This window comes from Colobus angolensis, unplaced genomic scaffold, assembly GCF_000951035.1.
Source record: "Colobus angolensis palliatus isolate OR3802 unplaced genomic scaffold, Cang.pa_1.0 Scaffold459, whole genome shotgun sequence".
In the NCBI taxonomy this organism is placed as follows: Eukaryota; Metazoa; Chordata; class Mammalia; order Primates; family Cercopithecidae; genus Colobus; species Colobus angolensis.
The window spans coordinates 1,082,299-1,089,492 of record NW_012118032.1 but is presented as its reverse complement, the minus strand read 5'-3'; positions in this window follow the sequence as shown (position 1 = coordinate 1,089,492).

Below are 7,194 nucleotides of genomic sequence, written 5' to 3'. Positions count from 1 at the left end.
AAACTTCGGTTGACTGACAATTGTTTCCTAAAACATATACAGGACCATCTTTATTTCTTTGAAAACACAAATTTCATGTTTTGACTATGGAGATAACTCATAGTTTAATGCCAGTGAATCTCTTTCGTTTTACAAATCTATATTTCCTCCTATGAACCCTTATGATCTATGAAATAATGCCTGCTTTCATGGGTGATCTCATTGTCTTATCCTCTTCTTAACTATTCTCAAATGTCCATTCTTTCTATTGCTAAAAAAAAGTCTGTTCTTAAATGTCCAATGCATTTCCTACCTCAGCATGACAGTCTTGTTCAGTGGGAAATGGGCTTTCTACATGTCCTTGCCAAGCACTTGTTTTTTGTATCAATAAATACAAGATGCAATTCAATAACAGTTAATCTAAACACACTAGGCCTACAGTAGTTTCAAAAACATATTCCCATTATCACCAATAAATATTCTTTCTGGAAAAGTGTGCAAATACAGAGATGAAGGGATTGTTTTAGAGACTGTGATTCTGTACTATGTGGAAAATGTTCTGATACACTCCTCATAGGATATGATATCACTTGGGATGAAGAAGCACATTAAAAGCACATTTTCAAAGAAAACTGATTTACCCAACTACGGAGACTCAGCTCTCTAGGGTTAGATAGAGTTGGAAAATTAAGGCTGGGCACAGTGGCTCATATCTGTCATCCAACACTTTGGGATGCCAAGGCAGGAGGATGGCTTCAGCCCAGGAGTTCAAGATCAGCCTGGGCAACATAGTGAGACCTTGTCTCTACCAAAGATTTAAAACAACAACAACAACAACAACAAAAATGGGCATGGTGGCACATGTTTATAGTCCCAGCAACCCAGGAGGCTGAGGTGGGAGGATTGCTTGAGCCCAGGAAGTTGAGGCAGCAGTGAGCTGAGATATTGCCATTGTGCTCCAGCCTGGGTGACGGAGTGAGACCTGGTCTCAAAAATAGATAAATAAATAAATAAACAAATAAATAAAACAAAAATAATGAAAAAACCCAACCAAACAAAAAGAGTTGGAGAATTAAAATCAGCACTGTAGCTCTATACAAAAGCATAGGAAAAAAGTTCAGAAACACATGGAGACCTCTATTCTAACTGTATTATTTAATTTTATTAAAAGTATTTAGTAGCATGTATAGGATAGACTCAGATTAAATGCTAGAATTAAAAAAAAAACCAGAATTGTCAAGAAGAGTGTGAAACAATGCTTTAGTGTTGCATGCAATCAGAACATTCCCATAAGGGTCTGTCCTGGAATAAAACTTGTAGCTTTTATTCTAAAGGATGGTCATAAGATGATCAAAGGATAATGAAGTCTTCTCAAGAAGACAAAGAATAGACATTGAGTGCATTATATTAAATAATGTATAGTCATTACATATCTCCATGCTTTTAGACATGAGTCCAGACCTCATCTTCATCAAATCCTACATAGAGTTTTTTAAAAAGTAATTTCTACATAAATACATCTTGTCCGGCAAACCACACCCACAATTGTTGATCCCCATTAAGACCACATACTTATTTGCTTCAAGAAGGGATGATGTCTAAGCATCCGTGGGCTGACAATCCCCAGTTTTGAGCATTTTGAAAGTAACATTAAAGTAACAATGATAGATTAAATGCTATTCCCTAAGTCCAGAAATGATGCTGTTGACACATTCAGAAGGCCTGAGATGACACTTTTCTCCTTGATGTAGTGATGGGTTTGCATGGAAGACTGATCTCTTACAGCCTTTTTATTTTTAATTACCCTGTATACAGCAGAGACTTTTAAAATATGAGTCTGAACAACAGACTAAAGCTCACTGCTATTATTCCTGTGGGGTTGTTTTCATCAAAACCACAGGCAGGCAGACCCTGTAGAAAATTGAAGCTAATGCAGAGATGATCAATAAGACAGTATCAAAGCATCCAAAATATAGTAAAAATGCTTTCCTTAGGCATATTATCTGATGAATTTCAATAATTCTCAATTATGAAGGAATTGAAATTAAGCTCTTCCTTTGCTCTAACTAAAGTAAACATCCAGGTTGTGTACAAGGTGGTGGTGTTGGGGGTCTAGGGAATTGATTAGATACTTACACATTAAGATTCCACTACAGTAAACAAGTATATGGTTTATAATCTGTGGTGTGAGTTTTAGCATACGTAATAGATTTGTTTAGTGATAGAGTAGAAATCAAAGATAAGTGGGAAGATTTTCTCACGTATCATTAGAAGAGGATCCGGCTGGGTATGGTGGCTCATACCTGTAATCCCAGAGCTTTAGGAGGTCAAGGTGGGAGAATGGAATGGCTTGAGCCCAGGAGTTTGAGACCAGCTTGGGCAATAAACCTCATCTCTACAAAAATCTTAAAGTAAACATTAGCCAGACATGGTGGTTCATGCCTGTAGGCCCAACTACTAGTGAGGCTGAGGAGGAAGGATTACTTGACCCTGGGAAGTTGAGGCTGCAATAAGCCATGATTGCACCACTGCTCTCCAGTAGCCTGGGCGACAGAGAAAGACTCTGTCTCAAAAAAAAGAAAAGAAAAGAAAAGAAAAAGCAGATCACCTCTATGCATAAATCCAAAAAAAAAAAAATAAAGCTTCAAAACTCTATATCTGTATCCCCAAAAGGGAGCCCAAGAAAATCATTCTTTTAAGAAAGCAGGATTGCTTCCCCTTAATACTCTAGATTGTATAAAACAATCATATGCACTGTTATAATTTCAGTTGGGGAACGTTGGGGAACTACAACTCTATGATATTGCGTTGTATTTATTCACAGTTATCTCATGGAATAATGAAAATCCAAGTCCATTCATTCTTTTGTGCAAACACAGCAAGGGTAAGATAGATGAGCTCTTACATTTTGTACGTCTCATTACTTACTGTTAGTGATTTAAAATTAAAAGCAGCACAGAGGGGTAACGCCTATTTTAAGTTATTAAGTGGAGATTCTCTCCTTTCTCACACCAATATTCACTTATACTATGATTGCATAATCCCTGGAAGCTGGGAACAAGTCATAATAGTAAGGCCCGTGTAGAAGACAGCTATTATCTTATGATTGTATGTAGATCTTCACCAAAGGGTCTTCAGAACATTGTGCATAGAAACAAACACATTAACTAATTAAACAAAGCCCATTCTCTAGAATATACTCTCTATTTTTTTTTGAGAGGAAGTCTTGCTCTGTCGCCCAGGCTGGAGTGAAATGGCGCGAACTTGGCTCACTGCAACCTCTGCCTCCTGGGTTCAAACGATTCTCCTGCCTCAGCCTCCCGAGTAGCTGGGATTACAGGCGCCTGCCACTGCACCCGGCTGATTTTTATATGTTTTAGTAGAGACGGGTTTCACCATCTTGGTCAGGCTGGTCTCGAACTCCTGACCTTATGATCCGCCCCCCTCGGCCTACCAAAGTGCTGGGATGAATATACTCTATATTTTATAAATAAACATACAGTTGAAATTAAGCAGGGTATGTTTTAAGACTTAAACACTCTCTAAGAATTGACCTGGAAATGGAGATGGGTTTTTGTATGTTGGACGTTGGATGTCTTATGGTGGTGACAAAACTTTAGCGCATTTATTTTTGTATATAGTATTCTATTTGTTTAAAGACGAATTTAGATTTGGAGGTTCATGTGCAAGTTTGTTACATGGGAATACTGCATGATGCTGAGGTTTGGGGTACAAATTAACCTGTCACCAGGTACTGAACATAGAACTCAATAGGTAGTTTTTCAACCTTTGTACCCCTCCTTCATTTCCCGCTCTAGAGATCCCAGTGTCTATTGTTACCATCTTTATGTCCCTAAGTACTCAAGGTTTAGCTCCCACTTGTAAGTCACAATATGAGATACTTGGTTTTCTTTTTTGTGTTTTTCTTTTTATGATCTGGGCACTATATGATGTTCAGAATGTACCTAATTACCTTGAAGAGTATTGGCATTTGGTGCAACCTTATTACAGATCATCAATACTGAATATACACATCAGATAGGAAAAGTTCACGTATATCCAAAGAATGCAAACATGTTTGTTCAACAGAGGTATTCTACCCACTTTGTTTGGGACACATAAAATATTAACACAGAGCTATTTGAAGCTTTAACTACTTGGCCTGCTCTCCAGCAATGATAAGGGATAAAGCTTGAAAGAATTTAGTAGCCCCTCAGTTCATATTCAAGTCTGTGTAAAGCATTATAAGACTCTTGTAAAATTACTAGGCCCTAACTCCACCTTGCTACTTAAAGAGGAGATTTTTGCACAGGGAAAGCCTGGAATATGACCTGAGTGTGTTGTTAGTTTCACAGGTGGTCATTCCATGCAATGTCCTCTTTGCCTGTAACCTCCTACCAGCCACAGCACCCAGTGCCTGGTGTCGGTACTAGAAGTGGGCTGCTGTCCATCTGCCAAGATGCCTCAAACTGCACGTACAGCTTCTTGCTCAAACTAAGGGCAGCCTGTCCCTGGACACACTAGGTATCTGACTCCAGAGTTCGTTCCTTGCATTAAATACCAGTCTTTTCATAAAATACAGGCTACTCTTTCAAGGCCATAAATGTAAAATAGAAATACAATTGCATTTCCTTTCTGTAGTTAGCCTTATAGTCTTCAAAAATATACCAGAATGTCAGGCGACCATCAGGTGATGATCAGGTGGTTGTTAAATATCTCTCTAAAAGAATCATTGGTCACAGCCAGTGCCAGCAAAAGGCAGTCTCCAAATAGAAAACACCTGAAACAGGTGATCAGCAGTTTCCCAGCAAGATCTCTGGAGTTGGGCTAGTGGGCTCAAGCCTGCACACTAAGAGGCAAAATGGCAGAGTTTCATGAATATATGAGCTTCTAGGGAAATTTGGCTGGTAAGGAAGAATGCTTCAAGTGAGCATGCATATAGCCTCTAGTAAACACAATGAGCATGCTCACCTCCCAAACACTAGCAGGCCACTGCACATGCAGAGAGCCCACCCCAAGGGAAGAATCCAGAGAGAAGTAATGCAAGACCATGGAAGCATGCCAATGCATGAAACCCCAAGTCAAAAAGTCAAACTGTGCACCTGAATCTCTCAAGTCACTCTCTTGGCACTCTCCCAAGTATGCTTTACTTCCTTTCATTCTCGCTCTAAAGCTTTTTAATAAACTTTCACTCCTGCTCTCAAACTTGCCTCAGTCTCTCCTACTACCTTGTGCTACTCTGTTGAATTCTTTCTTCTGAGGAGGCAGGAATTGCGGTTGTTGCAGACTCATGGATTTGCTACCACTAACATATTTTGGTGCCATGTGACTTGGATACCTTCCACTGCTAACATATCGATATGGTCTGGCTGTGTCCCCACCCAAATATCATCTTGAATTGTGGTTCTCATAATCCCCACGTGTAGTGGGAAGACTTGGTGGGAGATAATTGAATCATGGGGACGGTTTTCCCCAGTTTTCCACATCCTGTTCTCATGATAGTGAGCGAGTTCTCACAAGATCTGAGGGTTTTATAAAAGCCTTTTCCCCCTTTTGCTCGGCACTTCTCCTTGCTACCACCATGTGAAGAAACACGTGTTTGCTTCCACTTCCGCCATGACTGTAAGTTTCTTGAGACCTCCCCAGCCATGCTGAACTGTGAATCAATGAAATCCCCTTTCTTTATAAATTACCCAGTCCTGGGTATGTCTTTATTAGCAGCAAGAAAATAAACTAATACACATACCCACAGCCATATAAGATTTATAAGTCTATTAAACACATGCCTTGTTTCCCTTAAGTGGTAAAATATGATTTCTCAAACTTCAGTGCTGTTGGTGTTTGAGGCTGTATACTTTTTGCTGTGAGTGGCTGTCCTAGGAATTACAGGATGCTATGGCAGTACCCTGGCGTCTTTGCAGTAGATGCTGGTAGAACTTTCTCCCCTTCGCTGGTGAGAACCAAAAACATCTCCAGACATTGCCAAATGTTTCCTGGAGAGAAGCAAAATCGCCTTTTGTTAAGAGCCACTGCTGTCAACTATCAGGATGGTAAGGACTATAGTTTATTTAGCACTGAATATACCCAAGACTAGAGCACAGCCTGGTTACAGTAAGTCCTCAATCAATATTTATTACACTAAATTGACTAAACTTAGCAATTAAAACATCTCTTGAAAGAGCAGAGAACTCTCTGGACTCTCTGCCGTGTAAAGTTTCATATATCATTGCTGTCATTTCGAGAGATGATGGTTTCTAGAGACAAGACTATTGCATAGGTCTAACTGTGGAAATGTAATGTGAAATCCTCATAAATCTTAATTATTATAATATGCAAAAGCAAAGAAAGAAACTTCCACATCTCAGAGGGAGACACAGCATGTATTTTACTCCACAACTCAAAGTTTAGGAGCAGAAGAGACTGATTATTACCCTAGAGATTCATTTCACATCGATGAGAGTCCATTTCATTCTCTTTTTCTTTGGGTAAACAACCACCAGTGTATCTTCCATTCAGATGCTTTTTCTTGAATTATATGTCCAGGATGATAAAGTCTTGGGAGAACCCACTTTACAGAGAGATTAATACAGGAGCATGTCCAGCAGCAAAAACAAGACTGGCTACAGTTTTGGGTTCAATTCTACACAAAATGGAAAACCAATGGACACATTTTGCATAAGGGAAGGACGTAATCAGATGTATGCTTGACACACATCTCCTTGACTGCTCTGTGGGGGGTGAATTTTGCTATCCTGGCAGAAGAGAGACCAGGTGGGAAGCTGAACATGTTTGGGATTAACGTCAGGTGGGAATGAAGTTGAAAATGTGAAGGAAGTGGGTTGCCTTTTGGAAGCAGAGCCAATGAAACTCGCTGATGCATTAGTTGTACAGAGTTAGGGAAAAGATTAATCCCATATAATCCTTTCCTTGTGGGCTTCGACAACTAAGTGATGGCATATGCACAAACAGTGAAACTGGAAAAAAGGTAGTTCTGGGGGATGAGAATCAAGAGTTTTCTCTGGAGCACGTTAAATTTGAATGTATACAGATAATAAAATTGAGATAACAGTCAACATCTAGACTTAAAATAGAATTTTAAAGAATTTTTAATACTAAAAATTAAATATTAGATGTATACTTTTTGTTTAATATTTTTATTTTTAATTATGGTGACATAATAGCTGTACATATTTATGGAGTACTTATGATGTTTGG